Source organism: Somniosus microcephalus, chromosome 28 (assembly GCF_052327205.1).
Source record: "Somniosus microcephalus isolate GS21.2 chromosome 28, FLI_Smic_1.0, whole genome shotgun sequence".
In the NCBI taxonomy this organism is placed as follows: Eukaryota; Metazoa; Chordata; class Chondrichthyes; order Squaliformes; family Somniosidae; genus Somniosus; species Somniosus microcephalus.
In genome coordinates this window covers 8,029,087-8,051,451 of record NC_141014.1, presented here as the reverse complement: position 1 = coordinate 8,051,451, position 22,365 = coordinate 8,029,087, and the positions used below count along the sequence as shown (strand labels likewise).

Sequence of the window (22,365 nt, the reverse complement as noted above, 5' to 3'; positions counted from 1 at the left end):
TGCTTTGATAGCTTGCGTAGTTCCGGAAGGTAATCAGCATTGCTCTCATTTTTATGCTGATTTCTCCTGTGCAATTTAAATCTTTCTGCTATCAGCAGCGGTGTAGGATTTAGGTGTTCCTGTAGGATAGCAACAATTTCGTTAAAACTCTTCGCCTTCAGTTTGGCTGGAGTAATCAGGTCCCGCAATAGGCTGTACGTTCATGCGCCCATTAAATTTAGCAATACCGATGCCTTTTTCTCATTGGCTATTTCGTTTGACTCGCAATATACCTCGACTCTTTCCACATACGTGGTCCAGTCTTCCATTGCATTTTCGAAGGCAGTGATATCACCAGTCTTTGGCATCTTGAAAATCTAAGATGGCGCCTCCCGCGCTTTTCCTTCGTCCCCGATGGATCAAAATGGCGCCTCCCGCGCTTTTCCTTCTTCCCCGCCGAGTTAAGATGGCGCCTCCCGCGCTTTCCCGCCGCTGCTGCTGCTGCCAACGCTGTTGCTGGCGATTATATTTATTTTACTATCCTGTAATGGCGACGCCCTATGGTCTTCGCGCCGCCCCGATCGCTGCTGCCAACGCCGCTCTCCGCGGTATTTTTATTTTTCTATCGCGCTTCAATATTTGCTCCGTTAATTGAAGAACCATTCCCGTCGTGGAGCGGACCCTCTGGGACACTTCCCTCCCTCTTCTTAGGTCCGAACGCTGCCCGGCTTCGAAGCACCGGCCGCGCCCTGTGTGCTCCACCCTCTCTCTCTTTGCTTCCCAACTCGCTGCCCGGCCCTATTGCAGAGCCACCCAATCGAGCTCTAGCCCGCCGCAGCCCAGGAAGGATCAGTGCACTACCTGCCACCAGCCCGATTAGCTGGGAAACCACAGACTGGAGGACCAAGCCTGGCTCTCGACAGTCTCTCCTGCAACTTTTCAATTCGATGATTTGGAGGGCGGTTGCCCACGGTCGACGCCCGTTTCTCAAGTTCCTTTGGATTATTTAATTTTTTTTCTTTCTTCTGGCTTCGACCTTCAATAACGTCGTCTGAGGTGCTGCCGAGTTGCAGGTAAGTTTGTTTCTTACTCGTCGCCAGTATTATGTCCGTGTATAATTGAGACACGGACTGCAGGAGTTGATTATAACAAGTCTTTACAGAATGGAGACAACCTGGAAACTGAAACTACTGAAAACTGAAACTACAGAAGCCTGCTAGGGCCTTTTATACAGGGGTGGTCACTGCCGGTACTGCAGTGTGAGACCAGTTATTCCCTTAAAGGTACATACACAACAATGTCATCCCCATCACCAAGACCGCCTACTTCCACCTCCATAGCATCGCCCAACTCCACCCTTGCCTCAGCTCATCCGCTGCTGAATCCCTCATCCATGCCTTTGTTACCTCTAGACTGGACTATTCCAACTATTCCTGGCTGGCCTCCTACCTTGAACGCTCGGTACAATTGCGCTCATCCGAAGCTCTGCTGCCCGTGTCCTAACTCGCACCGAGTCCCGTTCACCCATCGCCTCCATGCTCGTGGACCTACACTGGCTCCCGGTCCGGCAACACCTCGATTTTAAAATTCCCATCCTTATTTTCAAATCCCCATCTCTGTAACCTCCTCCAGGTCTGCAACCCACCGAGATCTCTGCTCCTCCAATTCTGGCCTCTTGAGCCTCCCTGATCTTAATCTTTCCACCATTGGTGGCCGTGCCTTCACCTGCTTAGGCCCTGAACACTGAAATTCCCTTCCTAAATCTCTCCACAACTCTGCCTCTCTCTCCTCCTTTAAGATGCTCCTTAAAACCTACGTCTTTGACCAGGCTTTTGGTCACTAGTCCTAATATCTCCTTATGTGGCTCAGTGTCAAATTTTGTTTTATAATGCCCCTGTGAGGCGCCCTGGGACGTTTTACTATGTTAAGGACACTATATGGGTAGGAAGAGGGATGAGGTCCTGCAGCAAGAATTTAGGGAACTAGGTAGCAGATTAAAAAGCAGGACGTCAAAGGTTGTAATCTCTGGATTACTCCCAGTGCCACGTGCTAGTGAATATAGGAATAGGAGGATAGAGCAGGTGAATGCGTGGCTAAAGAGTTGGTGCAGGAAGAAGGGCTTTAGTTTCCTGGATCACTGGGTCTGCTTCTGGGGAAGGTGGGACTTGTACAAGTCGGATGGGTTGCACCTGAACCGGAACGGGACCAACATCCTTGCGGGGAGGTTTGCTAGTACTGTTGGGAGGGATTTAAACTAACTTGGCAGGGGGATGGGATATGGAGTGGAGCTATAGTAGGGGGTGATGCACAGCCAAATATAGAGGAAAAAACAAGGCAGCCTGGAAGGCAGAGCAAATATGTAACGACACAAGGGAGTATGGCAAGGCTGGATGGCATTTATTTTAATGCAAGGAGTCTTGCGAGTAAGGCAGGTGAATTGAAGGTGTTGATGAACACATGGGAGTATGATATTGTTGCTATCACAGAGACATGGTTGAGGGAGGGGCAGGACTGGCAGCTCAATATTCCAGGGTATAGAATCTTCAGGCGAGACAGAGGGGGGTGTAAAAGAGGAGGGGGTGTCGCAATATTAATCAAGGAGTCATTTACTGCTGTAAGGAGGGATGATATCTTAGCAGGTTCCTCTAATGAGGCCATATGGGTAGAACTTAAAAACAAAAAAGGGGCAAGTACTTTGCTGGGAGTGTACTATAGGCCCCCAAACAGTCAGGGGGAGATAGAGGAACAGATATGTAGGCAAATCTCAGAGAAGTGTAGAAATAATAGGGTAATAATAGTAGGGGATTTCAACTTCCCCAATATTAACTGGGGTAGTCAGAGTGTGAAAGGCTTAGAGTGTGCAGAATTCTTAAAGTGCATCCAGGAGAGCTTTTTGAGCCAGCATGTAGAAGGTCCTAAAAGAGAGTGGACAGTACTGGACCTAATTCTAGGGAATGTGGCCGGGCAAGTGGTAGAAGTGTTAGTAGGTGAGCACTTTGGTGACAGTGACCATAATTCGGTGAGATTTAAGGTAGTCATGGAAAAGGACAGAGATGGACCGGAAATAAAGGTTCTAAATTGGGGGAAGGCCGATTTTAATATGATAAGGCAGGATCTGGCCAAAGTGGACTGGGATCAGCTACTTGTAGGAAAATCCACATCAGAGCAGTGGGAGTCTTTCAGAAAGAAATTAGAGAGAGTACAACGCCAACATGTTCCCATAAAGGTCTAGGGGGAAAAATTCAGTTGGTTGCGCCTGCCGTTCGCGCCTTAAGCGCAAAGCAACTAGCGCCCGGGCGCGGCACTGCCCACGCCTCCCGCAAAATTCAGCGGGAGGTTAGTGGTGGCGCTAACCGGTAGCACCCTGCGGTGCTGCGCTGCTGGTGATGACATCATTAGCGTGCGCAGCGCCCCGCTCACGATCTTCAGGCGCCCCCCCCTGATTTACCGCCGGACGCTATGTCCGACGGGGTCAGAGGGGTGTACCTGCGGCCGGGGAGGCTCAATTTAAAGGCGAGGTGTGGGGCAGCCATTTTTGTTGCTGGCCGCCTGCCAGCACCTGCCTGCGCTCCCATCCCAGAGCTCCTGAAACGCCCCCCCCCCGCCGATTGTTGGCTGCGCTCCAAGAGCTCGGCACTTCTCTTGAGCGCTGGACCTTTGCCGGCACTCCCGATCCCCGGGGGCCCAGCTGGGCCTCAGGTCGCACTGCGCAAGGCCCCTCCCCTTTAAGAAGGGGAGGAAGGCCTGCAATACCGTAGCGCGACATGCCGCAGCGCATAACGCTGCAATATTGACTCACAGCGCCCTAAGAGGGATGTGGGGGCGCTTCCAGTAGCGCCCCGCTTCCCTCTCGGGGTGCAATCACTCAATTTCCGGCGCGGGGACGCTAATTTTTCCAGGGCGCTACTTTTATCGCCCCGGCGAAGTTAGCGCCCCAATTGGGACGCTACTCAATTTTTAGCCCCAAGGGTGGGACCAACAAAACCAGGGAACCCTGGATGTCAAGAGATATACAAGAATGGATTAGGAAAAAAAGGGAGGCTTTTGGCAGATAAAAAGGACTAAAAACAGTGGAAGCCCTAGAGAAGTATAGAAAGTGCAGGGGGGTACTTAAACAAGAAATTAGGAGAGCGAAGAGGGGGCATGAAAAAACACTGCCGGGCAAAATAAAGGAAAATCCCAAGGTGTTTAATAAGTATATTAAGGGCAAGAGGATAACCAGGGAAAGAGTAGGGCCCATTAGGGACCAAAGTGGCAATCTGTGTGTAGAGCTGGAAGATGTAGGTGAGGTTTGAAATGAATATTTTGCATCTGTGTTCACTATGGAGAAGGACGATGTAGGCATAGAAATCAGGCAGGGGGATTGTGATATACTTGAACAAATTAGCATTGAGAGGGAGGAGGTACTAGCGGTTTTAGCGGGCTTAAAAGTGGATAAATCCCCAGGCCCAGATGAGATGTATCCCAGGCTGCTGTGTGAGGCAAGGGAGGAGATTGCAGGGGCTCTGACACAAATTTTCAAAACCTCTCTGGCCACAGGGGAGGTGCCAGAGGACTGGAGAACAGCTAACGTAGTGCCATTATTCAAGAAGGGTAGTAGGGATAAACCAGGGATTTACAGGCCAGTGAGCCTAACATCAGTGGTAGGGAAATTATTGGAAAAAATTCTGAGACACAGAATTAGTCTCCACTTGGGAGGCAGCATAGCTTTGTCAGGGGGAGATCATGTCTAACCAATTTGATTGAATTTTTCGAGGGGGTGATTAGGTGTGTGGATGAGGGTAATGCAGTTGATGTAGTCTACATGGACTTCAGTAAGACTTTTGACAAAGTCCCACAAGGGAGAGTGGTCAAGAAGGCAAGAGCCCATGGGATCCAGGGCAATTTGGCACATTGGATCCAAAATTGGCTTAGTGGCAGGAGGCAGAGGGTGATGGTCGAAGGTTGTTTTTGTGACTGGAAGCCTGTGTCCAGTGGTGTACCGCAGGGATCGGTGCCAGGTCCTTTGTTGTTTGTAGTGTACATTAATGATTTAGATATGAATGTAGGAGGTATGATCAGTAAGTTCGCAGATGACATGAAAATTGGTGGAGTGGTAAATAGCGAGGAGGGAAGCCTCAGGCTACAGGACGACATAGACGGGTTGGTTAGTTGGGCAGAACAGTGGCAAATGGAATTTAACCCTGAAAAGTGTGAGGTGATGCATTTTGGGAGGACTATCAAGGCAACGGAATACATAATGAATGGTAGGACCCTAGGAAGGACAGAGGATCAGAGGGACCTTGGTGTGCATGTACATAGGTCCCTGAAGGCAGCGGAACAGGTAGATAAGGTGGTTAAAAAGGCATATGGGATACTTGCCTTCATTAGCCGAGGCACAGAATATAAGAGCAGGGAGGTTATGATGGAGCTGTACAAAACGCTAGTTAGGCCACAGCTGGAATACTGTGTGCAGTTCTGGTCGCCACACTATAGGAAAGATGTGATTGCATTGGAGAGGGTGCAGAGGAGATTCACCAGGATGTTACCTGGGCTGGAGTGCTTCAGCTATGCAGAGAGACTGGACAGGCTGGAGTTGTTTTCCTTGGAGCAGAGAAGGCTGAGGGGGGACCTGATTGAGTTGTACAAAATTATGAGGGTCATAGATAGGGTAGATAGAAAGGAACATTTCCCCTTAGTAAAGGAGTTAATAACCAGGGGGCATAGTTTCAAGGTAAGGGGCAGGAGGTTTAGATGGGATTTGAGGAAATACTTTTTCACCCAGGGGTGGTTGGAATCTGGAACTCACTGCCTGAAAGGGTGGTAGAGGCAGGAACGCTCACAACATTCAAGAAGCATTTAGATGAGCACTTGAAATGCCACAGCATACAAGGCTACGGACCAAGTGCTGGAAAATGGGATTAGAATAGACAGGGCTTGATGGCCGGCGCGGACACGATGGGCTGAAGAGCCTCTTTCTGTGCTGTATAACTCTATGGGAAATTCAGTATCGCCCAATTTGGGGTGCAATTATCGGCCGGGCGCAAAGTTTAGCGCCTGGCGCTAATTATCGCCTCCGATGGCAAACTTGGCTTTTATCGCCCCTGGAGGTGATTGGAGCGCTAAATCAGGTGCTTCACACCTCTCTTAAAGGTGCTACGGCCGAGGTGCGAGGCACTACCTCAGAGGGCGGGCGCAGCGCAGGTGCTGCCAGTTAGTGATTGAACACAGACACACTGGCGCCGGTCAGTTCTTAAAGGGGAGGGTCGATCTTGCTCTGCAGCCACACCCTGCTCATTGGAGCCTTGAATTTCGGCCTGGGCAGACCTGTGGCTAAATCTAGCAGCCAAGGACTATGGAGAGGGCCAGGGAGCGAGCACAGCGCTTCAGCGAGCGGGCTTTGGAGGTGCTGGTTGACGCGGTGGAACGCAGAAGATCCATTCTGTACCCAGAGAGTGGCAGGAGGCCTTTGCCACACGAGTACAGAAGAGTGTGGAGGGAGGTGGCTCAGTGTGTCCTCAAGCAGCATGGTGCCTAGGACCCATCTCCAATGTAGGAAAAAGTTCAACGACCTCATTCGGGTCGTCAGGGTGAGTGCCTTTTTTTCAAAACCTCTCCATCCCTCCATCTCAACCTCACTTTATGGCCAGAGGGTCTTAAAAGCCCCAATGCCTAACACTCATCCAACACCTATGGCCCTTTCATCAAACGCACACGCACATTCCACACTTTGCATACAGTAAGGGCTATTCAACTATGGGAGGCATTTCAGGCAAGACCATGGCTGCATACAGTAAGGGCTATTCAACTATGGGAGGCATTTCAGGCAAGACCATGGCTGTATATTTACTCAGATGCCGTCCTTTTTCTTGCAGGCCAAGCTTTCTCATAATAGGAGACAGCAGCAACGGACCGATGGAGGACGGCCTCAGCTGCAACCCCTCAGCGATCTTGAGGAGCGCGTCGACAGGATTGTGGCAACATAGAAACATAGAAGATACGAGCAGGAGTAGGCCATTCGGCCCCTTGAGCCTGCTCCACCATTCAATGCGATCATGGCTGATCATCCAATTTCAGTACCCGGTCCCTGCTTTCTCCCCATACCCCTTGATCCCTTTAGCCTTAAGAAATATATCCAACTCCTTCTTGAATATATTTAATGAATTGGCCTCTACTGCCTTCTGTGGTAGAGAATTCCACAGGTTCACCACTCTCTGGGTGAAGAAATTCCTCCTCATTTCTGTCCTAAATGGCCTACTCCTTATCCTTAGACTGTGACCCCTGGTTCTGGACTCCCCGTCCATCGGGAACATCCTTCCTGCATCTAGTCTGTCCAGTCCTGTCAGAATTTTATAAGTTTCAATAAGATCCCCTCTCATTCTTCTAAACTCCAGCTAGTACAAGCCCAATTGTCCCAATCTCTCCTCATACATCATTATTGCCATCCTAGGTATCAGCCTGGTGAATCTTCGCTGAACTCCTTCCATGGCAATAACATCCTTCCTCAGATAAGGTGACCAAAACTGCACACAATGCTCAAGATGTGGTCTCACCAAGGCCCTGTACAACTGCAGCAAGACATCCTTGCTCCTGTACTCAAACCCTCTCGCTACGAAGGCCAACATACCATTTGCCTTCTTAACTGCCTGCTGCACCTGCATGCTTACCTTCAGCGACTGGTGCACAAGGACACCCAGGTCTCGTTGCACTTCCCCTTCTCCCAATCTATTGCCATTCAGATAATAATCTGCCTTCCTGTTTTTGTCACCAAAGTGGATAACCTCGCATTTATCCACATTATATTGCATCTGCCCTGCTTTTGCCCAATCACCCAACCTCTCCAAATCATCCTGGAGTTTCTCGGCATCCTCCTCACAGCACACACACCCACCCAGCTTTGTGTCATCTGCAAATTTGGAGATATTACATTTAGTTCCCTTGTCTAGATCATTAATATATATTGTGAATAGCTGGGGTCCAAGGACCGATCCCTGCAGTACCCCACTAGTCACTGCCTGCCACTCGGAAAAAGACCCGTTTATTCCAACTCTTTGCTTTCTGTCTGCCAACCAGTTCTCTATCCAAGTCAATACCTTGCCCCCAATCCCTTGTGCCTTAACTTTACACGCTAATCTCTTATGCGGGACCTTATCAAAAGCCTTCTGAAAGTCCAAATACACCACATCCACTGGTTCTCCCTTATCTATTTTACCAGTTACATCCTCAAAAAATTCCAGTAGATTAGTCAAGCACGATTTACCTTTTGTAAATCCATGTTGACTTTGTCCGATCCTGTCACTGTTTTCCAAGTGCTCTGCTATTACATCTTTTATAATGGACTCTAGCATTTTCCCAACTACCGATGTCAGGCTTACCGGTCTGTAATTCCCCGTTTTCTCTCTACCACCTTTTTTGAATAGTGGGGTAGCATTAGCTACCCTCCAATCCATGGGTACAGTTCCAGATTCCATCGAATGTTGGAAGATGATCTGCAATGCATCTACTATTTCTAGGGCCACTTCCTTAAGTACCCTAGGATGTAGATTATCAGGCCCTGGGGATTTATCGGCCTTCAATCCCATCAATTTCTCCAACACCATTTCCCTACAAATACTGATTTCTTTCAGTTCCTCCCTTTCATCAGACCCTATGTTCCCCGACATCTCTGGGAGGTTATTTGTGTCCTCCTTTGTGAAGACAGAACCAAAATATGTATTTAATTGGTCTGCCATTTCTTTGTTCCCCACTATAAATTCCCCTGATTCTGACTGCAAGGGACCTACGCTTGACTTCACCAATCTTTTGCTCTTCACATATCTATAAAAGCTTTTACAGTCAGTTTTTATGTTCCCTGCAAGCTTACTCTCATATTCAATTTTCCCCTTCTTAATTAATCCCTTTGTCCTCCTTTGTTGAATCCTAAACTGCTCCCAATCCTCAGGTTTACTGCTTTTTCTGGCCAATTTATATGTCCTCTCCTTGGATCTTATGCTATCCCTAATTTCCCTTGTTAGCCACGGTTGAGTCACCTTTTTTATTTTATTTTTATGCCAAGCTGGAATGATCAAATTCTGTAGTTCATCCATGTGGTCTTTGAATGTTTGCCATTGCCTATCCACCGTCAACCATTTGAGTGACATTCCCCAATCAATCCTACCCAACTCGCGCCTCAGACCATCGTAGTTTCCTTTATTTAAATTCAGGACCCTAGTCTCTGAGTCAACTACTTCATTCTCCATCTTAAGCCGGGTGATTGGTCCCGTCGCCACTGGAGACACCGACCCCATTCTGGACAGCAATGGTAAGGTCATTGTTGTGTATGTAATATGTGTGCTACTTTGAACCTATGGACAGGACTGCACTACTTGTAGGGCGTAGTGATACGCAGTACCACTCCTGGCCATAGGGGTATAAATAGTACTGTGGGTACTGATCTCCCCTCAGTTCCCGCCTGTGGGCATGAAGTAAAGACCTACGTATAGTCCCTACCTCCAACCAGTAAAGACCTGTTTGAGTTATACGTTTAAGTCTTTGTGTTAATTGTTCAATACAATACACATACTTAACACTGGCGACGAGTCAGGTTCTTACCCTGCGGCAGTTGAAGAGAGGTTTCAAACATCACCACCCCACTAGAAGCGACAGGCTTTAGGACTCTGAAGCCTCCATCAGCGACTGAGCACTGGAGTGCAGCAGCCATCCTGACAGCTTCCAGCGACTGACAGAAGTCTTTCTGCAGTTTCCTTGTTCAACCTAGGTGGTGGGGTAAGCCGTGCAGCGTTGGCTGCAAAGACAGGGCTGGGGAAGTTGGAGAAGATAAGGGCGATCGCAATCCCTGATAAGAGCCGCGGTGAAACGCGCGAGCGGGTAAGCCAGAGCCTGGGAGGGAGCGAGCAAGAGCCGCTTCGGTCGGGAGCCACTTCGCGATCCAGCGATCGCATCCGCTGATAAGGGCCGCAGTCGGGCGATCGCGGCGAAGATAAGGGCTGCACTCGGGGGCTGAAGGGAGACGGCGTCGGGGGACGGGTGAAGACCGCCAAGCGTGGAAAAACCGCCATTTTGTGGGCGGAGGACGACGGCAAGAGCGGGAAGCCGCCATCTTTGATAACAAGTAAAGAAAAGAAAATCTGAGAAATTGCAAATCTACAATGCCTAAACACGGGAATATTAGCACCTTTGATAGTGACCTCGAAGATTGGGCCATATATGTTGAAAGAGTAAAAAATTATTGTAAGGCCAATAAAATTCGTGACCAAGATAAAGCTCTAACATTATTAAATTTAATGGGTGCGAAGACATACGGGCAATTGAAACACCTGTTATCACCAGATGAACCGGCGGATAAGACGTTCGATGAGATTGTTACTGTCCTGAAAGATCACCTAAACCCCACGCCGCTGATGCTAGCGGAACGATTTAAATTTTATGACAGAAGGCAGCTACAGCATGAAAGCAATGCTGAATATTTGCTGGAATTGCGTAAATTAGCGAAATATTGCCAGTTTGGAACGGGACTGACAGATGCACTACGAGACAAATTTGTGTGTGGTTTATTTAAACAGGATACACAAAAGCGACTGCTCGAGGAGAATGAGCTGACGCTTGAGAAGGCGGTCACTATGGCAGCAGCACACGAAGCCGCAGCGAGAGGCATGGCAGTAATGCAGCTACGGTCACCGGAGCTCAGTGCACACAAATTGGGTGTGAGTTCTGGCAAATGTTATCGTTGTGGAAAGACAACGCATGATCAGAACCAGTGTTGGTTTAAAAACCAAGAATGTAGAACTTGTGGTAGGCTTGGACATATAGCTAGAGTATGCAGGTCAGCGAAGAAGACCAGCAACAAGAAGTCACCGCAAGGGAAATACGCAAAGGTACACAAGGTGGCCGAACAGGAGTCCGATTCAGATGCTAGCAGTAATGAACTGGCTAGCTTAAGCTGTAATGAACTGGCTAGCTTAAGAGTACTCAACGCTGGTAAGGTTGCAGACCTCCAGACAATTTGGGTCACTCTTCAGATAGAAGGAGTCCAAGTAAAACTGGAATTGGACACTGGATCGGCATTGACGGTCATAAATAAGAAAGATTACGGAAAGTTATTCCAACATATTCCCCTACAGGATACGGGGATTATATTGGAAACATACACGGGGCAAAGAGTGTACCCCATCGGGAAAATAGAGGTTGCAGTGGTCCACAAGGGCGAAGACAGTCAAATAATGGACTTATATGTGATATCTGAAGGAGGTCCTCCACTACTAGGACGGGTGTGGATTAGGAAAATGAATATGGACTGGCATTTCCTACAAACAATAACGAGTGAGAACTCGGTGAAGATAGTCGGCCCAGACTCTGGAACGGATGATGGTAAGCCCAACTCAGGTGCAAAAGACAAAGTTTCAGCACAGAATTCCACTGAGCAACAACAACATAGTTTAACTGTGGATTCTGAGTCTGGCAAGTCTACTGATGTGCCCATTTCTGAGGGACACCGGGCTCGAACTCAACTCCATTTCAAACTACAACAGCAATTAGAACAAATGCTTCGCCGTTTTGAGCAAGAGTTGAATGCAACGAAAGAGTTCTTTGATATAGAGTTGGAGAATCTGGAAAGACAACAGAAGCAGCTGATGGAGAAAATGGAGCAGGAGCACACAAAACGTCTGATGTCAGAGGAGTTAACGGTCAGCCAACTCCTGCATATGCTGAAGGACAGGACTCTGAAATGGGAAAAACTTGAACACGAACTTCAATATTCAAATGGAAAGGGTTCGGAGCTCTCAAAGGTTATTGGAAGAGCTGAGGTGGCAACACAGACTGAGATGACTGCAACAGAGTAGCCCTTGGATGCCAAAAGTACGCTGACTCACGTCAACGTAGAACAACAGACCGCTGAAACAGCTGCTCCGGTAGAGGGATTGAATAGTCCGATCAATCAATCTCCAAAAGAAGTTGAAGTAGTAAAATCTCAAATGAGGTCATTAGTAAACGACTTGCTGAAAGCCCAGAAAAAGCTGGATGAAGAGGTACGCATGAAGAAGTCTCTTCAGGAAAGATGTCTGGACTTGGAACAAAAGCTGGCTAACGCCCAGCTGGGTATGGAGGAAATAGAAGACCCTCTCGCTGGCCTAGATCAGGACGACACCGAATATTACTATGTCCTGTCCTGCCCAACTTGTAACTTCGACTCCCACCATACAGAAATCATGGAGGAGCACCGAAAGTCTACGGAACATCGGGAGAAGGTGGCTCTACTACGGAAAAAGGAGGAACTGCGCATGCAGCTGGCAGCTGACAGTGGAGCCCAGAGAGTCTCCAAGAAGCAGAAAAGGAAAAGTCGAAACAGAAGATGACCCATCTGAACCATTATTACCTCTACCAGATCACACACGTGGTCCCTCCGAACGGAGCCAATTCAGTTCGGAAGTTCAAACTGTTAAATCCATGGAAGGACTATTGAATGAGTCACTCCAGCAACGTGAACCGACTACACCACAGAGATTGAATCTGTGAACTGTTTTCCGCAGAGACTGAATCTGTGATCTGTTTTGACATGAAGTTATCTATGTATCTATGTTATTCTGTTATGTGAACCTGAAGTTATATATGTATATATGTTATTACGTTATGTTAAATGGGGAGATGACTGTAAAGCTAGGAAGGGAGGAATGTTGTGTATGTAATATGTGTGCTACTTTGAACCTATGGACAGGACTGCACTACTTGTAGGGCGTAGTGATACGCAGTACCACTCCTGGCCATAGGGGTATAAATAGTACTGTGGGTACTGATCTCCCCTCAGTTCCCGCCTGTGGGCATGAAGTAAAGACCTACGTATAGTCCCTACCTCCAACCAGTAAAGACCTGTTTGAGTTATACGTTTAAGTCTTTGTGTTAATTGTTCAATACAATACACATACTTAACAGTCATCACCTTTTTGTCCTCTCTCCTTCCACTTGTTCCTCACAACACCAGCCTTTGACACTTTCAATCCAAATCACTAAATCGCTGCACTCATGCCTCCCTTGCTGCCACCCTGTCCTCACGCTAAAGCCACTCTTGTACCTCCCTGCTTTCAGATGGTGATTCACCAGTTGAGGAGACAGGCCCTCAAGCTGGCAGTGGGAGTGAAGCTGAAGGCGAGGAGGAAGAGGAAGCCAGAGCATCAGCGCCACCCTCTCCCGAGGAAGCCCATGCCCACACTGGGAACACGCCTTCCCTGGAGGGGAGCAGGGGGGAATGGTCTGATGAGGGTGAAGCTCCAGGACCCAGCGGGCTGCAGCAACGCGATGGGGGTAGGGAAGCTCGGGGGCCTTCTCCCCGGAGGGAGAGTATGCCATCGAGTCCTGCTGCTCTGGACGCAGAGGAGGAATGGGTCCTCGCTGAAATGAGCACCCAAGTGGAGCACAGGCACACTGAGCTCGTGGCTGCAGTGGCAAGGGTGCCCGAATCCATTGAATCACTGGCAAGGAGTGTGGAGCACTTCGCTGTAGCACAGGCAGATGCCACGCAAATGTTTAGTGCTGCAATTCAGTCACTGGCTGCCATGACCTCATTTCTGACTGCTCTCATGCAGACTCAGATTGAGGCCACGCGAGCACCGATTGCTGCCATCCTCGCTGGTTCGGACACATTTCCCCGGGGCTCTCACCACACCGCAGCAGGTGAGCAATCTGTGCTCCAGCAGATTGCTCCGGATGCTGAAGTGCTGCCCCATGGGAGTGCCAGTGTGTCGGTCGAGCACGGAGGTGCTGTCCTCTCTCAAGATGACAGCATTCCTGCTGCTACCACTGTCACTTCTCCACTGCACTTGCCACCGCCTGTAGGACAGACTGCTGCCGCCCATGCAGAGTTGGTGCAGTCTGCAGCCGGGCCCTCCAGGCCCAGAGCTGGTCGAGGCCGTCCTTCAAGGGCATCTGCAGTCTCAGGTTGTGACAATCAGCAGCCTTCCACCAGCCTTGCTGCAGCCACTGGGGCCCCATTACGGAGAAGCTGCAGGGTGGGAAGGGGGGAATTTCGCAAGGGAAGCAGATCACCCTCAATGGGAAAGAAGTAGGCGGTGTGACAAAATGTTGTTCATTGTTTTATTAAAGGCCAAGGTTCGTGGTCAAATGTTTAAAACTGTTTTGTTCCTCCTCCTCCTCCTCCTCCTCCTCCTCTCCTCCCCCCCCCCCCCCCTCCTCCTCCTCCTCCCCCCAAATTGGCCGGGTCCTGAGGATTGAAAGCTCAGGTGAGTACTGAAGGGCTCCTCCAGAGTGGTCCAGGCATTGGAACCATTGCTTGAGCACACCGATTGTGTGCTCAACGATGTTCCTGGTAGCTTGATGGTTCTCGTTGTATCGCAGCTCAGCAGGGGTGTTGGGCGTACGGAGCGGGGTCATCAGCCAGGTGCACTGAGGATATCCCTTGTCCCCGAGAAGCCAACCAACTGGGTGATGCGGTGCCTGGAAAAGGTCTGCAACAGAAGTCTGGCGCAGGATGAAGGCATCATGGTTGTTGCCTGGAAAGTGGGCATTGACAGCGAGTATCAGCTGTCTGTGGTCACAGACCAACTGAACATTTAAGGACTAGAAGCCCTTTCGGTTACAGAAATCTTCGGCATTCTTTTGCGGCACACGCAAAGCCACATGCATGCAGTCAATGGCGCCCTGCACCATGGGGAAGCCCGCTATCATCGGAAAGCCCATTGCGCATTGTTGCTGCTTGTCCGGGGTCATGGGGAAAGAAATGTACTCTCGTCTCCATTTAAAGAGGGCATTTGTGACCTGATGGATGCAGCAATGCACCGCGAACTGGGAGATATTGGCAATGTCCCCAGTAGCTGATTGGAATGAGCTATTGTTATCTTCACTGCCACTGACAGATGTCCTGCTCCTCAGTGGAGGCTGCAGATCTGGCTGAAGCAGGTGGCAGAGCTCAGTGACCACCTCCTTGCTGAAGCGCAGCCTTCGCAAACACTGCTCCTCAGACATATTAATGTAGGAGAACTGTTGGTGAAAAACCCTGGGAGGGTAAGGTCTCCTGTACAGAGGCCTCCATCTGGCCACGATTGCCACTCTCTCTCTGCGTCTCTGTGCCCTCTGAATGTGAAGGAGAAGGACGACGTCCCCTCCATTGCAGCCCCCATAGTATCTGGGCAATCAAAGTTATGAAGGTCAAAAACCAAAGTACCTGCAAAGTTATGGTCAGAAGCCAAAACTACCTCAGACAGCGTTGACTCAATGCAGAAGTCTCTCTTTCTCGCTTTGTCTCTCTCAAAATCTCTCTTTCTCTCTCAGAACGAGTGGTGCAAAAATGGCTACCACACAAAAGCCAGGACGATGCCCCCTTTAAATAGCATCCCCCCAGCCCCACAGCGACTGGGAAGTGTTCCAGTCAACCTGTTGTTGGTTGCGCCAGGCGAAAAGGAGGGGGGCGCCACTCAATTTCTGTCCCAGGGCGTCACAAGGGTGTTGCATGCTCGAATGACGTCAAGATCTGCGTGCGCTGGAGATCGGGCGGTGTTGTTTAGCGCCGCCGTAAAATGTCCGGTCAATTTCGCGAGAGGCGCAGATATCGCCGCGCCCGGGCACTAGTTGTGTTGGGCCCCATTAGCGCCCTCTTAAGGCGCTAACGGGAGGTGCAAACCAGCTGAATTTTTCCCCCTGTGACTCTATATAAATGCAAGTTGTTGAAATGACTGTTTGTGATATGAATGGTCCCACAATTATTGCCGTTCAATGTAATAATTCTGTCTGGTATTTTAACGTGAGTATTATCTGTTGATTTTAAATGGGTTAACACCTTGATTGAGTAATGGATGGACAAATAATACAGCAATGTGTTAAGTATTCCTGTGCTAATATTACAAATGGTAACTTTTAGACCACCTAGGTAATTGGGTCAATAGGTGGCAGATGCAATTCAATGTGGATAGCTGTCCAATAAACAATACGGGAGTGAGGAATCAAAAGAAGGAGTGCTTGTTAAACAGAACACTAGGACAGCACTGATCAAAGAGAGTCAGGGGTTATGCTGCATAAATCTATTACAACATCAGCACAATGCTTATTCGCAGTTAAAACAACAGACAAACTGGGCGGCACTCGGGTAGCACAGAGATTCTGGGTATCAGCGACTTAAACCGTGAGCAATAGTTGAGGAAGTTAGATTTGTTTTCAATCAATAAAAGGAAACGTTGCAATGAGCGAATTGTCAAGACTGAAGGGAATTGACAAACTGACGGCAGCAAATCGTTCCCAACATTCTAACTACCAGAGGGCACAATTAAAATTAGGAATTTATAAGAGCTCAGATAAAACTTTATCAAAAGGATGATAGAGTTAAGGAATACGTTACTACAGGGAACTGTTGAAATGGACAATATAACTGGCTTCAATGGGTAATTGGATGCTCAAATCAATCTAAACTAAACCACCACATTCTAAACTAAACCACCACATTCTAAAATAAAAGCACCACATTCTAAAATAAACCACCACATTCTAAACTAAACCACCACATTCTAAAATAAAGCACCACATTCTAAAATAAAGCACCACATTCTAAACTAAACCACCACATTCTAAAATAAAGCACCACATTCTAAACTAAACCACCACATTCTAAAATAAACCACAACATTCTAAACTAAACCACCACATTCTAAAATAAAGCACCACATTCTAAAATAAACCACCACATTCTAAACTAAACCACCACATTCTAAAATAAAGCACCACATTCTAAAATAAACCACAACATTCTAAAATAAAAGCACCACATACTAAACTAAACCACCACATTCTAAAATAAAGCACCACATTCTAAACTAAACCACCACATTCTAAACTAAACCACCACATTCTAAACTAAACCACCACATTCTAAAATAAAGCACCACATTCTAAACTAAACCACAACATTCTAAAATAAAGCACCACATACTAAACTAAACCACCACATTCTAAACTAAACCACCACATTCTAAACTAAACCACCACATTCTAAAATAAAGCACCACATTCTAAACTAAACCACAACATTCTAAACTAAACCACAACATTCTAAACTAAACCACCACATTCTAAAATAAAGCACCACATTCTAAAATAAACCACAACATTCTAAAATAAAAGCACCACATACTAAACTAAACCACCACATTCTAAACTAAACCACCACATTCTAAACTAAACCACCACATTCTAAAATAAAGCACCACATTCTAAACTAAACCACAACATTCTAAACTAAACCACAACATTCTAAACTAAACCACCACATTCTAAAATAAACCACCACATTCTAAAATAAACCACCACATTCTAAACTAAACCACCACATTCTAAAATAAAGCAACACATTCTAAAAGAAAGCACACATTCTAAAATAAAGCAACACATTCTAAAATAAACCACCACATTCTAAAACACACCACAACATTCTAAAACACGCCACAACATTCTCAAATAAGCCACCACATTCTAAAAGGCACCACATTCTAAAATACTGCAAAACATTCTAAAATAAACCACAACATTCTAAATTAAATCACAACATTCTAAAGCAATCCACAACATTCTGAAAGAAGCCACAACATTCTAAAATACTGCAAAACATTCTAATATAAAGCACAACATTCTAAATTAAATCACAACATTCTAAAACCCACCACAACATTCTAAAACAAGCCAAAAAATTCTAAAATAAAGCACAACATTCTAAAAGAAGCCACAACATTCTAAAGCAATCCACAACATTCTAAAATAATCCACAACATTCTAAAAGCCACCACATTCTAAAATATGCCACAACATTCCAAAACATAGAAGATAGGAGCAGGAGTAGGCCATTCGGCCCCTCCGCCATTTAATGAGATCATGGATGATCATCCAAATTCAGTACCCTGTCCCTACTTTCTCCCCATATCCCTTGATCCCTTTAGCCTCAAGAAATATATCCAACTCCTTCTTGAATATATTTAATGAATTGTCTTCAACTGTCTTCTGTGGTAGAGAATTCCACAGGTTCACCACTCTCTGGGTGAAGAAATTCCTCCTCATCTCAGTCCTAAATGGCTTACCCCTTATCCTTAGACTGTGACCCCTGGTTCTGGACTCCCCCGCCATCAGGAACATCCTTCCTGCATCTAGTCTGTCTAGTCCTGTTAGAATTTTATAAGTTTCAATGAGACCCCTCTCATTCTTCTAAACTCTAGTGAATATAAGCCTAATCGACCCAATCTCTCCTCGTACGTCATTCCTGCCATCCCAGGTATCAGTCTGGTGAATCTTCGCTGCACTCTCTCCATGGCAAGAACATCCTTCCTCAGAAAAGGCGACCAAAACTGCACACAATACTCAAGGTGCGGTCTCACCAAGACCCTGTACAACTGCAGCAAGACATCCTTGCTACTGTACTCAACTTCTCTCGCTATGAAGGCCAACATACCATTTGCCTTCTTAACTGCCTGCTGCACCTGCATGCTTACCTTCAGCGACTGGTGCACAAGGACACCCAGGTCTCTTTGCACTTCCCCTTTTCCCAATCTATTGCCATTCAAATAATAATCTGTCTTCCTGTTTTTGCCACCGAAGTGGATAACCTCGCATTTATCCACATTATACTACATTTGTCATGCATCTGCCTAATCACCCAACCTGTCCAAATCATACTGGAGTTTCTCGGCATCCTCCTCACAGCACACACACACACGCAGCTTTGTGTCATCTGCAAACTTGGAGATATTACATATAGTTCCCTTGTCTAGATCATTCATACACATTGTGAATAGCTGGGATCCTAGCACCAATCCCTGCAGTACCCCACTAGTCACTGCCTGCCACCCGGAAAAAGACCCGTTTATTCCAACCAGTTCTCTATCCAAGTCAGTACCTTGCCCCCAATCCCATGTGCTTTAACTTTGCACGCTAATCTCTTATGTGGGAACTTATCAAAAGCCTTCTGAAAGTCCAAATACACCACATCCACTGGTTCTCCCTTATCTATTCTACCAGTTACATCCTCAAAAAATTCCAGTAGATTAGTCAAGCATGATTTACCTTTTGTAAATCCATGTTGACTTTGTCCGATCCTGTCACTGTTTTCCAAGTGCTCTACTATTACATCTTTTATAATGGACTCCAGCATTTTCCCCACTACCGATGTCAGGCTTACTGGTTTATAATTCCCCATTTTCTCTCTACCACCCTTTTTAAATAGTGGGGTTACATTGGCTATCCTCCAATCCATGGGAACTATTCCAGAGTCGATAGAATTTTGGAAGATGACCAGCAATGCATCTACTATTTCTAGGGCCACTTCCTTAAGTACCCTAGGATGTAGATTATCAGGCCCTGGGGATTTATCAGCCTTCAATCCCATCAATTTCCCTAACAATACTGATTTCATTCAATTTCTTCCTTTCATCAGACCCTATGTTCCCCGACATCTCTGGGAGGTTATTTGTGTCCTCCTTTGTGAAGACAGAACCAAAGTATGTATTTAGTTGGTCTGCCATTTCTTTGTTCCCCATTGCAAATTCCCCTGATTCTGACTGCAAGGGATCTATGCTTGACTTCACCAATCTTTTTCTCTTCACATATCTATAGAAGCTTTTACAGTCAGTTTTTATGTTCCCTGCAAGCTTACTCTCAATCTATTTCCCCCCTCTTAATTAATCCCTTTGTCCTCCTTTGCTGAATCCTAAACTGCTCCCAATCCTCAGGTTTGCTGCTTTTTCTAGCCAATTTATATGTCCTCTCCTTGCATCTTATGCTATCCCTAATTTCCCTTGTTAGCCACGGTTGAGTCACCTTTTTTGTTTTATTTTTTGCCAAACAGGGATGAACAAATTCTGTAGTTCATCCATGTGATCTTTAAATGTTTGCCATTGCCTATCCACCGTCAACCCTTTAAGTAACGTTCCCCAATCCATCCTAGCCAACTCGTGCCTCATACCATCGTAGTTTCCTTTATTTAAATTCAGGACCCTAGTCTCTGAGTCAACTACTTCACTCTCCATCTTAATGAAGAATTCTATCATATTATGATCGCTCTTCCCCAAGGGGCCTTGCACAAGATTGCTAATTAATCCTTTCTCATTACATAATACCCAGTCTAAGATGGCCTGACCTCTAGTTGGTTCCTCAATGCACAACGTTCTAAAGCAATCCACAACATTCTAAAATAAGTCATCACATTCTGAAAGAATCCGTCACATTCTAAAGCAATCCACAACGTTCTAAAGCAATCCACAACATTCTAAAATAAGTCATCACATTCTGAAAGAATCCGTCACATTCTAAAGCAATCCACAACATTCTAAAGCAATCCACAACATTCTAAAACAAGCCACCACATTCTAAAATATGCCACCACATTCTAAAATAAGTCACAACCTTCTAAAATAATCCACAACGTTCTAAAACAATCCACAACATTCTAAAACAATCCACAACATTCTAAAACAATCCACAACATTCTAAACTTTAACATTTCAAAATAACTACACTCCAAATAGTAATTATTCCTAACAACTACGACATCCTAAATTCGATTCTATTTCCCTTTCAACGGGTCGGGTGATTTCCCACATACTAACATCGCTAATATATTGTGTGGATCTTTCCAGTATTATTAATTTTATTCGCGAGAGTGCGGCAGGTGCGATTCAACTCAGCAAATTCTGGCTGTTTCGAGCCTTCAACGTGAGCTTGGGTGAGGATCCGCTGAGTCGCCCGGCGCAGGGTCCCGTTCACCGGTACACGGTGACCTGACTACACTGGCCGAGAATACTCGCTTCCATCCTCTCCCCCGCCCCTGCTTTCTGGGTCACCTTGTGCATTGTGCCCTTGATAACGGTGGCAGGGTGTCGAAACTGGCCACAGCAGTGCTTTCTACAAACACAGGGGTATTTGAATTTTAGGAATTCGCCAAATATTTCAAGGTTAACGGTTCTCAATAACAAATCAATTCTGGGCAAAAGGGGAGCTGGCGTTATAGAGGGCATCAGGCGGTAGCGGGTGTGCAGGCGGTATTTAGGGAGCCGATGGGGAAGGGGATTCCGAAGCGTATCATGGGGGACAAGTGGTATTTCGGGATGGGTATTAAGGAGCAGGCGTTATTTAGGGGATGGGGCGGTAATGGAGCGCGGCGAGAGACGAACCTTTTCGGGTCGCTGGTTCCCCCCCAGTCTCCGGCAGGTGGAAGGAGGGACGCGGCTGTGCAGCGGGACGGTGCTCCTGGTGTGTTCACTTGCCGCAGACCATCGTCGACACTCGGACCGCGACTGCAGCTGGATTGCCGGGACCTGGGTGAAAGGACGGTCGGAGCTGGAAGGAGCGGCTCGGCGATCAGTCCTGGAAACAGGCAGTGGCACTGCGCCAAACGCAGGACCAACCCGGCTCTGCACAGACACCAGCAACCGGTTTCCAGAGATGCGGTCCCTCCCTCAGCATTGACCCTCTGCTCCCACTGATGTGACAGCGCTGGAAACCTGGGATGGGCGGGGAAGGGACCGTCTGCAAAAACCCACTTTCTGTGATTCGCCACTCTGTTACAACAAAGAATATTGCTGAATAAAAGCAACAATATCTTACATATCTATAGCGCCATTAACGTAGTAAAACGTCCCAAGGTGCTTCACAGGAGTGTTATAAGACAACATTTGACACCGAACCACGTCAAAAGCTTGGTCAAAGAGGTAGGTTGTAAGGAGCGTCTTAAAAGAGGGGAGAGAGGCGGAGAGCTTTAGGGCCAATGGTGGAGAGAAGGAAGGGGTTGCACAAGAGGCCAGAATTTGAGGAGCGCAGAGATCTCAGCTTGTTGTGGGGCTGGAGGAGATTACAGAGATAGGGAGGGGAAAGGCCATGGAGGGATTGGAACACAAGGATGAGAATTTTTAAATTGTTCTTAGGTTAAACCATCTCCTAGTAATTCGCTCCTTTACTTGGCTACCACGAGATCTGAGGGGGCGGGAAGGCAAATGGAGCCCGCCCAGATGGTTACCCACAGTCCCATCACTCCATTTACCCACATTGGCGAAATAATGTCTCAGTAATCCTCACGTAAACCAGTAACCAGCTGGCCTCACAGTCAGGAAACCCACCACCTCACTGACACTTTCATTCCGTGTCGGAGAGGTGAGCAGATGCCCTCACTAACTCCAGCTGGTCACCTGTGCATGCCCTTGGTGCCTGTCCTTCGCCTGCGTTTTCCTCCTCTAGTGCTCCTGCGCAGTGCTCCCCCATTGGCTGCAGCATGGCTGGTGGAAGGCTGCTGCCTTTCAGTGGGGGAGACTGTGGAAAGCCTAGATGGCCCGGCTGCAGACTGCACCATCTTGGCACGGGCGACAGCAGTCTGGGCTGGCTGGATGACAGGCAGCAGCAAGGGCACTGGCAGAGTGGCAGTGGTAGGAGTATGAC

At 47.3% G+C, this 22,365-nt stretch overlaps 1 protein-coding gene across 1 annotated transcript in view; it reads right to left on the bottom strand.

Annotated features, from left to right (window-relative positions):
* LOC147098757 (GTP-binding protein Rhes-like) overlaps window positions 1–21,430 on the bottom strand; it is a 496,039-nt gene extending 474,609 nt beyond the window's left edge. Inside the window, exon 1 of the mRNA XM_085969430.1 lies at window positions 21,108–21,430. The gene's annotated coding sequence lies outside the window, so the exon portion shown is untranslated. The remainder of the gene's footprint in view (window positions 1–21,107) is intronic.
* Between the last annotated feature and the right edge of the window lie 935 nt (window positions 21,431–22,365).